The sequence below is a fragment of the Malaclemys terrapin genome, chromosome 2 (assembly GCF_027887155.1).
Source record: "Malaclemys terrapin pileata isolate rMalTer1 chromosome 2, rMalTer1.hap1, whole genome shotgun sequence".
In the NCBI taxonomy this organism is placed as follows: Eukaryota; Metazoa; Chordata; order Testudines; family Emydidae; genus Malaclemys; species Malaclemys terrapin.
In genome coordinates, this window is record NC_071506.1 from 138,058,151 (window position 1) to 138,073,736 (window position 15,586).

Consider the following 15,586-nt stretch of genomic DNA (forward strand, 5'->3'; position numbering starts at 1 on the left):
CAACGGGCTTTGCTTGGTATGTGGGAAAGGAGGGCGCAGAAGCCGAAAGACAATGGCTTATCATGGCCGCATGCAAGCCGAATTCTGTTGCCCGGACCTGCGTCTGTGATCTCTAGCAGCAAAGCCACAGGTACTCAATATTAAGAGGCAAAATGCGACCTTGCACAGAAATCACATGTGCTATGTAATGTGAATAGTGTTGGTCACCGTGAAAGAGTATAAGCATTGTTCTGCAAAATGTATCTTTTTAAAAAATTCTCTCCTTTTTTCCCTCCCTCCAGCAGCTGCAAATTCTTCAAGCCTCCCTCCTCCGTCCCGAAGGCTATCTCAGATAAGGCGTTGGAAAAAGAAAATGCGAGACGACATGTTCGCAGAAATCATGGAATCCACCCGCAGTGAAAGAGCTCATCTGAATGAGTGGAAGGACATGGTTTCAAAATATAGGAAAGAAGCCAGTGAACGTGAGGACAGGAGGGACCAACGTGAGGACATGAGGGACCAACGTGAGGACAGGAGGGACCAACGTGAGGACAGGAGAGATGCTCGAGATAAGAGGTGGCGGCAGGAAGATCAGAGGAGGCAGGATGCAACGCTGGGGCTGCTGCGTGAGCAAATAGACATGCTCCGGCATCTGGTGGAGCTTCAGGAACGGCAGCAAGATAACAGAGTGCCGCTACAGCCCCTGTATAACCTCCCTCCCCCCTCACCATGTTCCATAGCCTCCTCACCCAGACGTATAAGAACGCGGGGGGGGGAGGCTCCGTACACCCTCCCATTCCACCCCAGTGGACAGCCCAAGCAAAAGGCTGTCATTTTTTTTAACCTTTTTTTAGTGGCCTTTTCCTTCCCGCCGATCCTCCTCCCAAACCCCACCCGGGTTCTCTCCCTCTTTTTATAATCAATTAATAAAGAATAAATGATTTTTAAACGATAGTGACTTTATTTCCTTTGAAAGCAAGCTGGGGGAAGGGGGAGGGTGGGTTCCTTACAGAGAATGAGTCAATAAAGGGGGCAGGTTTTCATGAAGGAGGAACAAACAGAAATTTCACACCAGTCATGAAACTGGTTTTCAAAGCTTCTCTGATGCACAGTGCTTCCTGGTGTGCCCTTCTAATCGCTCTGGTGTCTGGCTGCATGTAATCAGCAGCCAGGCGATTTGCCTCAGCCTCCCACACCGCCATAAAACTCTCCCCTTTACTCTCATAGAGATTGTGGAGCAAACAGCAAGCAGAAATAACAATGGGGATATTGGTTTGGCTGAGGTCTGAGAGAGTCAGTAACGATCGCCAGTGACCTTTTAAACGGCCAAATGCACATTCTACCACCATTCTGCACTTGCTCAGCCTGTAGTTGAACAGCTCCTGACTCCTGTCCAGGCTGCCTGTGTATGGCTTCACGAGCCATGGCATTAAGGGGTAGGCTAGGTCCCCAAGAATAACTATTGGCATTTCAACATCCCCAACAGTTATTTTCTGGTCCGGGAAGTAAGTCCTTTGCTGCAGCCATTTAAACAGAGTAGTGTTCCTGAACACGCGCGCGTCATGAACCCTTCCCGGCCAGCCCACGTTGATGTTGGTGAAACGTCCCTTGTGATCCACAAGTGCTTGCAGCACCATTAAAAAGTACCCTTTGCGGTTTATGTACTGGGTACCCTGGTGCTCCGGTGCCAAGATAAGGATATGGGTTCCATCTATCGCCCCACCACAATTAGGGAATCCCATTGCAGCAAAGCCATCCACTATGACCTGCACATTTCCCAGAGTCACTACCTTTCGTAGCAGCACCTGAGTGATTGCTTTGGCTACTTGCATCACAGCAGCCCCCACAGTAGATTTGCCCACTCCAAATTGATTCCCGACTGACTGGTAGCTGTCTGGCGTTGCAAGCTTCTACAGGGCTATCGCCACTCGCTTCTCAACTGTGAGAGCTGCTCTCATCTTGGTATTCTGGCATTTCAGAGCAGGGGACAGCAAGTCACAAAGTTCCATGAAAGTGCCCTTACGCATGCAAAAGTTTCACAGCCACTGGGAATCGTCCCACACCGGCAACACTATGCGGTCCCACCAGTCTGTGCTTGTTTCCCGGGCCCAGAATCGGCGTTCCACAGATAGAACCTGCCCCATTAACAACATGATCTCCAAAGCACCAGGGCCCGTGGTTTGAGAGAATTCTGTGTCCATGTCCATGTCCTTGTCCTTGTCCTCATCACGCTTGTTGCTGCGCTGCCGGCGCCGCCGCCTCCTTGCCTCGTTTTTCTGGTCCTGGCTCAGCATAAACTGCACGAGGACGCGCGAGATGTTTACAATGTTCATGACTGCTGTCTTGAGCTGAGCCAGCTCCATGCTTGCCGTGGTATGGGGTCTGCAGTGTTCACCCAGGAAAAAAGGCGTGAAATCGTTGTCTGCCGTTGCTTTCATGGAGGGAGGGGTGAGGCTGTACCCAGAACCACCTGTGTTTTTTGCCCCATTAGGCACTGGGATCTCAACCCAGAATTCCAATGGGCAGAGGAGACTGCGGGAACTATGGGATAGCTATGGGATAGCTACCCACAGTGCAACGCTCCGGAAATCGATGCTAGCCCCAGTACATGGACGCACACCGCCAAATGAATGTGCTTAGTGTGGCCGCATACATTCGACTTTATACAATCTGTTTCCAAAATTCGAATTATATAAATTCGGATTAATCCCATAATGTAGACATACCCTGAGAATCAATCAAAAGGCTGTTAAAAAAAGGTGTTTGGCTAGATGCAATGGTATAAAATAGACTATTCCTTTGAGTGCATGTGTAAAATCACAATCCTCCATCAAGTGGGAGGAATCTGTGATCAGCCTTGTACACTCACTTCATTAATTGTTTCTGGTTAAATATGTAGAATAATGAGGAGGCCAAAGGAGAGGAAGAGAATATTGCATTCGTGTAAAACCAGATTCTGATGCCCTTACTCAGGTTGAGTGATACCTTACCCCACAAATAATCCCATTGAAATTAATAGGACTTTTTATAGCAAGGATTGGCAACCTTTGGCACGCGGCTCGCCAGGGCAAGCACCCTGGCGGGCCAGGCCGGTTTGTTTACCTGCTGCGTCGGCAGGTTCGGCCGATCACGGCTCCCATTGGCCACGGTTCGCTGCTGCAGGCCAATGGGGGCTGCAGGAAGTGGCGCAGGCTGAGGGATGTGTTCGCCACCGCTTCCCGCAGCCCCCATTGGCCTGGAGTGGCAAACCGCAGCCAGTGGGAGCCGTGATCTGCCGAACCTGCCTACGCGGCAGGTAAACAAACCAGCCCGGCCCGCCAGGGTGCTTACCCTGGCGAGCCGCGTGCCAAAGGTTGCCGATCCCTGCTTTATAGAGTAAAGGGCTACTCAGAAAGAGGAAGAAGATGAGCATCTTCTGCAGAGAGTACCCAGTTTTGCAAATGGGGCATGCATGGCCTTTTGTGCTCTGATCTCTCGTGGTGAGTGAAGCAGGTGTTTGCTTTAGAATAAAACTCAGTCGTGGAACCTTTCCTAAGGCATTCCCTCAGACATGTATTTGCGAAGGTGCCCAGAGAGCTCGGGACATGAGCTTCTGTAAATTAAGCCCCAACGTTTCAAAAGCAGCCAGTGATTTTGGGTGACTTGATATTTGGAACCCAACTTGAGACACTGGTGGTCTGATTATCAGAAGAGCTCAGGACCTGCAACGGCAGCTGAAATCAGTGGGAGCTGCACGTGCTCAGGCAGCGCCAGCTTTAGGAAGGGCGGGGCCCAATTCGAACATTTTTGGCGGGGCCCCGGCAGGGATGACTAACAAAAAAAATAATGGAAAAAAAAGCCTTTCATTTCTTCCATGTATTATTTACTTTCCATAACTATATAAAAAATAAAATTATATATTCTGTACATTGCATCATATATGCTGTTGATCGGTTATTAATGAGCTCCGTTTCACGTCTGTGGGTCCCCGCCACTCCCTGGGGGTGTGCTAGGGTGACCAGATGTCCTGATTTTATAGGGACAGTCCCGATTTTTGGGTCTTTTTCTTATAGGATCCTATTATCCCCCACCCCCTGTCCCGATTTTTCACACTTGCTGTCTGGTCACCCTAGTGGTGTGCACATGTGTGGGTCCCAGCTGCTCCCTGCCCCCCTCATTGAAGCAGGTGTGCAGGGTTATTGCCCTGGGAACTGCAGGGCACCAGTGGACATGGGGCTGGCTGGAGGCTGGGCAGGGGCTCACTGGAGGTAGGGTCTGGCTGCAGGCAGGGCAAGCGGTGCGGGGCTGGCTGGAGACAGGGGTGTGTGGGGCTGGCTGGCTTTGGGCAGGGCCGCAGGGCCGCAGGGGGGTGCGGCAGGGGTTGCCTGGAGACAGGGCAGGGGGTGCGGCAGAGGCTGGCTGTGGGCAGGGGGTGCAGGGCTGGCTGCAGGCAGGGCAGGGGGGCGGGGCTGGTGCGGGCAGAACAGGGGTGGCGGGGCTGGAGGTAGGGCAGGGGTGCAGCAGGGGCTGGCTGCGGACAGGGGGTGCAGGGCTGGCTGGAGACTGGGCTGGCTGCGGGCAGGGCAGGCGGTGCGGGGCTGGTGCGGGGACGGGGTGCAGCAGAGGCAGCTTTAAATAGCCCCCGAGTCCCCCGCTATCCCAGGGCTCTGGGGGCTATTTAAAGGGCCCAGGGCTCCCCTGCTTCTACCGCCCCGGCCCTTTAAATAGCCGCGGGAGCCCTGGGGAAGCAGCCGGGCTCCAGTGGCTATTTAAAGGGCCGGGGCGGTAGAGGCAGCGGAGTCCCAAACTTTTTAAATAGCCCCCAGAGCCCCGCAGCCCTACCCCAGGGCTCCAGCAGTGGGGGTCTGGTGGCAATTTAAAGGGCCTGGGGCTCTGGCCCCTGCTGGGAGCCCTAGGTCCTTTAAATTGCCCCCTGGGGAAGCCGGACCACCCTGGTACAGCGCACTGGCTCTTACTGGTACACCGTACCGGGGCTTGGGCCCGCGGCCCGATTCAGGGGAATTGGTTGAATTGGCCTAAAGCCGGCCCTGGTGGGGGTATGGCCACAGAGCCGCAGGGAGGGGAACCCTGAGGTGTGGGGGCTGGGTGGGTACTGGGAGTTCCTCCTGAAGGGACGGGGGTTGGCCAAGGTCACTCAGCCCCGGGGTGTGGGAGGGGGACAGGCTGAGGGCACTCAGAGCCCCAGGAAGTGGGGGGGGGGCTGAGGGGAGGGACTGGCCAGGGGCACTCAGAGCTCGGGGGAGGGGCTGTCCCGGGGGGGGGGGGCACTCACAGCCCCAGGAGGTGTGGGGGGGAGGAGCACACAGGATTTCAGGAATTCCCTGGTGGTGAAGAGCTGCTGGCGGCAGGGAGGAGCCAGCCGTGACAATCCCCACTTGGGATCCCTGGCTGGGCTAGAGGGTATGGGGGCCCGTGGCCAAGCTGCAGCGGAAGGTGACCTGAAGAAAATGCCTCGGCCTCCTGCTAGGAAGGGCCTGGGCCAGACAATAACCCATCACGCAGTGTCCCAGCTCCCTGCCCCACACCTGTGGGGCACGGCCCCTCCTCTGTAGGGAGGTTGGCATGTACCTTAGTGCTGCTTCCTCCATCCCCAAAGGCCTCTCCCAGCCAGTCTCTGGCAACCCCTGCCGTTCAGTACGCACATTACCCTGCTGTGACATACCGGGGGCGGGGGAACCCCTTGGGGATGGGGGGGGCTGTCACACAGCTGGGCAATTTAACCCGGCTGGGCAGGAGTGACTGTCTCCCTGGAGCTGGGGTCTCAGCCCAGGTGTCTCTCTGCCCTTCCCCCCAGTAGTGCCCCACATTGAGTTCCAGCCCCACATTCACACCCACAAGTGCTGGTGGGTTCCAATCCCAGCTGAACACGACCACCCGGCCCTAGTGCGGAGCAGAAGGGCCCAGCGCTGCCCCACAGACCCTCTGGCTCTCCGAGCCCGCTCTTACCCATCACCGCAGCACGTCTGGCCCATGCTGAACGCTGCTGCTCTGTGCAGAGAGGCTGGCACTTCTCGCTCCTGCCGTACGAGGGGCAGGTGCTGCTACCGACTGCTCCCCCTAACCCCCGCCCTGCTGCGCTCTGGGGATGCTGCCCTGCTGTGGAGCTCTCAGGTGTCTTGACCTGGAATTTGTTTGGAGAGAAACTGCTAAGGAGCCTTATCAGCCCCAAGCAGAGAGTACCTGGGAGCCTGCCTGGGTCGGGCGGGTCTGGTACAGCCTCCCGCCAGATAAGGCTCTTCCCTGGACCTGCCACCCATTGGAATCTGGAACGATTCCCTCCGAGGTAACACCCGGGGCAGCCAGGGCAGGGCAGGGCATGGCCTATTCCCCTGGAGCGTTAGGGCTTTCAGGAGTCAGAGGTGCCAGCGGAGCAGGTTGTGGTTGTACGTTAAAGCAGCGAAGGCAGTTGGGGGGGGCAGAGGAATTGGGTGCTTTGCCATTGCACTTGATCAGCTCAATTTGAAAATTCTTTCAAAGGAAATCCAGATGTATACATCTGACTGGGGTACATGTACACACATACACACGCACACTCACATGTGCACACACTCGTGCACATACATGTACACGCATACATACACACATGTACACATACACATATGTACAGATGTACACATACACGCACACACGCTGTCCCTGGAGCGCCCCAGGATGCGACTGACGGGGTGGCTGGCTATTATGGAGGCAGAAGGGGGTTGGGAGAAAATAATCAAGAAGAACTTTTGCTGAAAATGCAAACCTAAGCTGGAAATCTGTGCAGGGCTGGGTCAGCGAAAATGATCTTTTGAGCTGTTCTTATTAACCGTGGTCCTGTACTTCCTGGTTTGCGTCGGACCCAGGCAGGAGACTGGGCTGCTCTCAGCTGTAGAAGCCATTGGAATGAGCCAGGTCGGAATGAGCCAGGCCCTCAGAGCCTTCTGCCACCAATTGCCCCAGCAGTCACTGATCCACACCAAACCACGTCCTTCCAGTCAGGCAGTTTCATATGCACACGTCAAACCCTTGGTTTGCCACTCAGACACCACGGTGATGGGCACAGTAAGGACCGAGAGACGCTAAACAGGCAGACAGACAAGGAAATAGTGGCCCTGCCTACAGGGGTGTGTGTGGTGCAAACGGATGAACACCAGTTGCTGGCTGAAGGCACAACCTTAATTCCTGCATCTCCTGTCTGTCAGCTATCGTTCGCTTGGCAGCCTGAGCTCCGATTTCTAACGCAGCGTTTTGCTCTGGCCTATTGTGGTTCTCATGTCCGGGGGCGCCTTGGCCCCTGGTATCAGGAGCGGTGCTAAGGAGGCTTCTTTTCAAAGGTCCTTAAGTAGGGTTGTCAACTTTCTACTTGCACAAAACCAAACGCCCTTGACCCAACCCCTTTCATGCCCTTCCCCAAGGCCCCACCCCCACTCACTCCAGCCCAGCGCACCTCTCTCAGTCGTTCGCTCTTACACCCTCACTCACTTTCACTGGGCTGGAGCTGGGGGTTGGAGTGCAGGGAGGGGTGAGGGCTCCGGTGGGGATGCGGGCTCTGGGATTGGGCTGGAGATTAGGGGGTTGGTGTGCCAGAGGGGGATCCGGGCTGGGACAGAGGGTTGGGGTGCGGACTCTGGGAGGGAGTTTGGGTGCGGGAGGGGGCTCAGGGCTGGGGTAGGGGATTGGGGTGGGGGTGTGGGGTCTGGGAGGGATTAGGGTACAGGAGGGGGTTCCGACCTGGGGCAGGGGGTTGGGGTGCCGGGTGTGAGGTCTGGGAGGGAATTTGGGTGTGGGAGGGGGTTCCGACCTGGGGCAGGGTTTCTGGGTGCGAGCTCCGCCAGGCGGTGCTTACCTCAGCCAGCTCTTGGTCAATGGCACACCGGTGCTAATGCAGGCTCCTGACCCCTGGTCTCCCTCCGCTGGCAGGCTCTGAGCAAGGCCTGCCCAGAGAACATGGATGACGAGCTCTCGATCCTGCTGACAGCACCCCCCAGCACAGACAAACTCCAGCACATCTTGGAGGTGAGCAGAATGGGGAGGGGCCGCAGGGGTTTTACCTTAGCCCTGGGGACTCCTAGAAAGAAGAGACTGGAAAATCCATATTTCTATTGGATCCTTCTGAGTATGCATTTGTGATATAAACTCACTGGGTGACCTTGGAGTAACTCACTTCCCCCTTACGGCATCAGTCTTCTCCACTATCAAATCTACACTGGGGAAGAAGGACAGAAGCCCCGACAATCACCTTCACCTCTGGGTGTCTGGTCCTGGGAGCCGAAACCAACTGGACTATCTGCCCCCTCTCCTAAACTGACCTGTCTTTCCCTCCTAGGGCCTTGTCCTTAGTGCTCAGCCTGGCACCTTCCCAGCTTGTCCCTGACCTTTAAAGGACTCTCCAAGCCCCTCCCATGCCTGCTTCCCTTGGGGGTCTCTCTCCTGGCTGAGTACAGGCTGCCGTTCTATCTCTCAGCAGGCCTGGGTCCTAGTCACAGGCTGCGTCTTGTCACGTGACCCCCACACTTATTCCCTTCACCCTAGGGAGCTGCATCACCTGGGCCAGGTGCAGTTGAGCTCCAACCCCTTTCCTGGCCATCTCACCCTGGGACAGGTTCAAACTGGTAACCTGTGGGTAACAGTAACTGGTTGCTCGCAAAGGTGCTGAAGACACAATGGAAGAGGAAATCCTTTGGCCTGGATTGAAATTATTCCGACTGAAAGTGAATGAGAGAAAATAGGTCCAGAGTTCTCTTCCTAGCAGCAGAAAATGTAGCGATTGATAGAGGTTCAGGTCAGAAAGGACCATTATGTGCATCTAGTCGCCCCTCCTGTATAACTCAGGGCTAGAATGTGACCAAGTGGTTCCTTCAGCCAACCATAGCATGGGACTGAGTCAGAGCACGTCTTTTGGAACGACATCCACATGCAGGAGAGCCAGCTGGCTACCAGAAAATCTCTCTTCTGCAGTGACGTGGGGTTAAGGGACACGGGGGAAAAGACATGGCGGCTGTGACTAAACTTAGAGCAGCAAGGCCAGGAAAACCAGGGTTAGGTCCCAGGCCTGGCTATCAGATCTGCTGTTTTCTATTCCTGGCTTTGGGACCATGAGCGAGTCTCTGCACCGCTGGGTGCCTCGGTTTCCCCAGCTATCAAATGGAGCTAATCAAGGTTTTGTTTGTTCTCCCCATTTTACAGGGTGGGAAACCGAGACACAGTTGGGACCAGTCTACACTACAGGTCTGTCGTGCGTTTGTAATCTGCTGACCCCCACATGTTGTTCAGAGCCTATGGACAACACAGCTCCTAAAGGTACCTTTGTTCTGTGCTTATCCCCTATGTTCCAGCAGGGCTGGACAGCATTTCTCACTGTGATGTGGGGAGCAGGTCCTGGGTACTAAGGGTCTGAAGAAGCTCTCAAGGACTAATTTTTTAAAATAATTGTTATCAATGAATTGGGAGAAAACATACAATCACTGCGGATAAGATTGAGGGGTGACAAAATACAGGCAGAGTGGTAATTCCTGATGGGGAGAGGGCAGTGATACAGAGCGATCTGGCTCATTCGGCCAGCTGGATCCATTCAAAGAAAACAAGTTTGAGCAGAGCCCAATGCAAGGTCCTATACGTGGCAACAAGGCACGCCGGCCATACCTCCAGAATGGGGACGTGGATCCAGGAAAGCAGTGACTCTGAAAAGGATTTAGGGGCCAGAGTGGAGAACCACTCAACATGAGCTCCCAGTGTGATGCTGTGGTGAACAGGGCTAAAGCCATCATTAGACGTAGGAGCAGAGCCGTGAGTAGGATAGGGAGGTGACACAGCAGCAGTGAGACTGCTATTGGAATACTGCCTCCAGTCTTGGTGTCCTCCTTTGAAAAAGTTGGTCCTAGAAATTGGAGCTGGGGCAGCAAAGAGCCACCAAATGTTCTGAGGCCTGGAGAAAAATGCCTTCTAGTGAGCTATTGAAAGAGCTCAACCTGTTTAGCTTATCAAAAGAAGATTGAAGGGGACTTCATTGAAGTGTTGAAGTGCCTTAATGGAGAGAAAATACTGGGTATTAAAGGGCTCTCTAGTCTAGCAGAGAAAGGCAGAACAAGACCCAATGGCTGGAAGGTGAAAAGAGACAAATTCCTATGACAAATAAGGCACAAATATTCAACAGCGAGGATGATTGACCACAGGAAGAAGCTACCAAGGAAAGTGGTGGATTCTCCATCTCTTGATGTCATTAATAAAGACTAGATGCCTTTCCGGAATGTGTTTGCCCCAAAAGTAGCTATTGTGGTAGACAGGAGGCCTGTGATATGCAGGGGGTCAGATTAGATGCTCTAACGGTCTCTGCTGCCCATAAAGTCTACTCATTTCTGAGAAACCGAGTGTAGCATTGGGAGCAGCTTGTGATGTTTTACTGTCTAGCCGGCTTGCTTCCTAGAATGAACACTCATTGAGTGGGGTGATCCACAGGGAGTAGCTCAAACCTCCAAAGTGTCAGCCTTGTGGCAGGACATTAGCACTGCAGGGGAGGGGTGGGTGTGGCAGTGACATCACAAAGGCCTTTTGCAGGACCTCAGGCTATTGGCCAAAGGTGCAGCGGAGGTGGTGACCTCACAGAGAGATGCTGACATCAGCCAGGCAGGACAGGGGCGCAGGGCCAGGGAAACCTCAGAGACCCCCGTGGCTTTGCTTCAGCAAGTCTCCTTCTCGAGGTCTCTCTTTGAGGTCTGAGAGAGTATTTGGGTTCATGTATGTGAGCACCAGGAGGAACCTCTTTTGAGTTTTCTCCTTTCTTTTTCCTGATTTCACTAGAAAACTGACGTCCCTGTTTAGAAGGTAAGAGCCTCCGAGAGGTTTGGAACCTGTTGAGTCTGATGCATCTGGCGCCAGCTGAATTTTAGGCATGGAAAACACTAGCTTAAGGTGGCCAAGTTTTATTCCCCACCTGGGATTTTGTCCCTTAGAATCTCAAACATTAAGGTTTGTCCTTTTTCTTTTACCTTTTCCTCCATCCCTCCCTCCTTTCTCTTCATCTCTTACTTCTTTTGTCCTTTTCCCGTTCCCCTCCCACCACCAGGAGGGGGGTGTGTGTGTCGTGGGGGGTGCTCTACAACTCCCATTGTGGGAGGTCCACCGTTGAAATAGTGCTCAGACAGTGATCCCCAGCGGTGACCTGGGCCATCCTTTGGGCTCTCTGGTGAGAACCCTCATCCTCCTGCCCCTCGGTCTCTACCCTGATTGGCTGAGCAGAGGGTTATTGACAGGGAGGAGACTCAGGTCCCTGTTGTTTTCTTTTAAGACCAAGTAAATAGTCATAACCAGTCATATGTTCGACAAATTTTGCTGCTTCTCTGCAGTTCATTATTTTCTCTACCATTCCAGTTCTCCTAAAATACTTGCTGAATAATTACTATGAACTCTTGCTGGTCTGGAACTCACTTGAGAACACTTTATTCAGGTCATTCAATGTCTGAAATTCAAGATCCGATGGTTAGTTTGAAAATCAGGGCTCTTGGGTCCTATTCCCAACTCTGCCACGGACTGGCTGTGTGACTTAAGACAAGTCAATTCTCCTTTCTCAGCCTTAGCTTCTCCCTCTTTCAAGTAGGGATAACAATCCTCTCCTACCTACCTCCCGACGGGTGGAGGATGGGGATCTATTGGAGAGTGTCACTAGGAGCAGTGCATAGATGAGGTGTCCTATCATGTTTACTCAGATCAGATTACGACATAATAGAATGGCTGAAATAGTCTATTTTATTTGTATTTTATTATGTTGCAATTGTTAAGAGCAGCAACTACTTAGCTCAGACTGAAACATCTTATCTAATTTTTGAGATCTAAGTGTCTCCTCTTTGTGTGCGACGAGACAATTTAACACACTGTGACACAGAAGATGCTTTTGTTTTGCAACAAAATATTTTTGCAAAGAATTTTCATGCCACTTGATATGATTTCAAGAAACAAACTGGTTTACTTTGAATGGGATTTTCGGACAGAAACGGTTTCAATGAAATTTCCCCACCATCTCGATTCCTGGGCTCTATCCCTGTCTTTGGGGGGTTTGCTGTCTGTTAGAACAGGAGTCTGATTTGGATAGGGATAGAGACCTCTTTAATGTTTTTAATGAAGTAAATACTAATGGGAATTGTGTGATCATGGGAGACTTTAACTTCCCAGATATAGACTGGAGGACAAGTGCTAGTGATATAATAGGGCTCAGATTTTCCTAGATGTGATAGCTGATGGATTCCTTCACCAAGTAGTTGAAGAACCAACAAGAGGGGATGCCATTTTAGATTTGGTGTGGGTAGTGAGGATCTCTTAGAAGAAATGGTTGTAGGGGACAACCTTGGTTTGAGCAATCATGAGCTAATTCAGTTTAAACTAAATGGAAGGGTAAACAAAAATAGATCTGTGACTAGGGTTTTTGATTTCAAAAGGGCTAACTTTAAAAAATTAAGGAAATTAGATAGGGAAGTGGATTGGACTGAAGAACTTGTGGATCTAAAGGTGGAGAAGGCCTGGAATTACTTCAAGTCAAAGTTGCAGAAACTATCAGAAGCCTGCATCCCAAGAAAGGGGGGAAAATTCATAGGCAGGAGTTGAAGACCAAGTTGGATGAGCAAGCATCTCAGAGAGATGATTAAGAAAAAGCAGAAAGCCTACAAGGTGTGGAAGATGGGAGTGATCAGCAAGGAAAGCTACCTTACTGAGGTCAGAACATGTAGGGACAAAGTGAGAAAGGCCGAAAGCCATGTAGAGTTGGACCTTGCAAAGGGAATTCAAACCAATAGTAAAAGGTGTAAAAGGTTCTATAGCCATATAAATAAGAAGAAAACAAAGAAAGAAGTGGGACCGCTAAACACTGAGGATGGAGTGGAGGTTAGGGATAATCTAGGCATGGCCCAATATCTAAACAAATACTTTGCCTCAGTCTTTAAGAGGCTAATGAGGAGCTTAGAGATAATGGTAGGATGACAAATGGGAATGAGGATATGGAGGTAGATATTATCACATCTGAGTTAGAAGCCAAACTCGAACAGTTTAATGGGACTAAATCGGGGATCCCAGATAATCTTTATCCAAGAATATTAAAGGAACTGGCACATGAAATTGCAAGCCCATTAGCAAAAAATGTTAATGAATCAGTAAACTCAGGGGTTGTTCCGTATGACTGGAGAATTGCTAACATAGTTCCTAGCTTTAAGAAAGGGGAAAAAAGTGATCCGGGTAACTACAGGGCTGTTAGTTTGACATCTGTAGTATGCAAGGTCTCAGAAAATGTTCTGAAGGAGAGAGTAGTTAAGGACATTGAGGTCAATGGTAATTGGGACAAAATACAACATGGCTTTACAAAAGGTAGAGCGTGCCAAACCAGCCTGATCTCCTTCTTTGAGAAGGTCACAGATTTTTTAGACAAAGGAAATGCAGTGGATCTAATTTACCTCGATTTCAGTAAGGCATTTGATACAGTTCGACATGGGGAATTATTAGCTAAATTGGAAAAGATGAGGATCAATATGAAAATTGAAAGGTGGATAAGGAATTGGTTAAAGGGGAGACTACAACGGGTCGTACTGAAAGGTGAACTGTCAGGCTGGAGGGAGGTTACTAGTGGAGTTCTTATATTATGGGAACAAGTAAATAACTTTTCCTTATTCACTTTCTTCACATCACTCATGATTTCATATACCTCTATCATATCCCCCCATAGTCTCCTCTTTTCCAAGCTGAAAAGTCCTAGCCTCTTTAATCTCTCCTCATATTGGACCCCTTCCAAACCTCTAATCATTTTAATTACCCTTCTCTGAACCTTTTCTAATGCCAGTATATCTTTTTTGAGATGAGACCACATCTGTACACAGTATTCAAGATGTGGGTGTACCATGGATTTATATAAGGGCAATAAGATATTCTCCATCTTATTCTCTATCCCCTTTTTAATGATTCCTAACATCCTGTTTGCTTTTTTGACTGCCGCTGCACACTGCGTGGAAGTCTTCAGAGAACTATCCACGATGACTCCAAGATCTTTTTCCTGATTCGTTGTAGCTAAATTAGCCCCCATCATATTGTATGTATAGTTGGGGTTATTTTTCCCAATGTGCATTACTTTACGTTGTCCACATTACATTTCATTTGCCATTTTGTTGCCCAATCACTTAGTTTTGGGAGATCTTTTTGAAGTTCTTCACAGTCTGCTTTGGTCTTAACTATCTTGAGCACTTTAGATGTGGGTGTACCATGGATTTATATAAGGGCAATAAGATATTCTTCATCTGCAAACTTTGCCACCTCACTTTTTACCCCTTTCTCCAGATCATTTATGAATAAGTTGAATAGCATTGGTCCTAGGACTGACCCTTGGGGAACACCACTAGTTACCCCTCTCCATTCTGAAAATTTACCATTTATTCCTACCCTTTGTTCCCTGTCTTTTAACCAGTTCTCAATCCATGAAAGGATCTTCCCTCTTATCCCATGACAACTTAATTTACATAAGACCCTTTGGTGAGGGACCTTGTCAAAGGCTTTCTGGAAATCTAAGTACACTATGTCCACTGGATCCCCCTTGTCCACATGTTTGTTGACCCCTTCAAAGAACTCTAATAGATTAGTAAGACATGATTTCCCTTTACCTAAACTATGTTGACTTTTGGCCAACAATTTATGTTCTTCTATGTGTCTGAAAATTTTATTCTTTACAATTGTTTCAACTAATTTGCCCGGTACTGACATTAGACTTACTGGTCTGTAATTGCCGGGATCACCAATAGTGCCCTTTTTAAATATTGGCGTTACATTAGCTATCTTCCAGTCATGGATACAGAAGCTGATTTAAAGGACAGGTTACAAACCATAATTAGTAGTTCCGCAATTTCACATCTGAGTTCTTTCAGAACTCTTGGGTGAATGCCATCTGGTCCCAGTGACTTATCAGTTAATTCCAAAACCTCCTCTAGTAACACCGCAATCTGTGACAATTCGTGAGATTTGTCAGCTACAAATGCTGGCTGAGGTTTGGGAATGGCTGGAAGGTGAAAAGAGACAAATTCCTATGACAAATAAGGCACAAATATTCAACAGCGAGGATGACTGACCACAGGAAGAAGCTACCAAGGAAAGTGGTGGATTCTCCGTCTCTTGATGTCATTTAATAAAGACTAGATGCCTTTCTGGAATGTGTTTACCCCAAAAGTAGCTATTGTGGTAGACAGGAGGCCTGTGATAAGCAGGGGGTCAGATTAGATGCTCTAACTGTCTCTTCTGGCCATAAAGTCTACTCATTTCTGAGAAACCGAGTGTAGTATTGGGAGCAGCATCTGATGTTTTACTGTCTAGCCGGCTTGCTTCCTAGAATGAACACTCATTGAGTGAGGTGATCCACAGAGAGTAGCTCAAACCTCCAAAGTGTCTGGCCTGCGGCAGGACATTAGCACTGCAGGGGAGGGGTGTGTGTGGGAGTGACATCACAAAGGCCTTTGCAGGACCTCAGCCTATTGGTCAAAGGTGCGGGGGAGGTGGTGACCTCACAGAGAGATGCTGACATCAGCCAGGCAGGACAGGGGCGCAGGGCCAGGGAAACCTCAGAGTCCCCTGTAGCTTTCCTTCAGCAAGTCTCCTTCTCGAGGTCTCTCTTTGA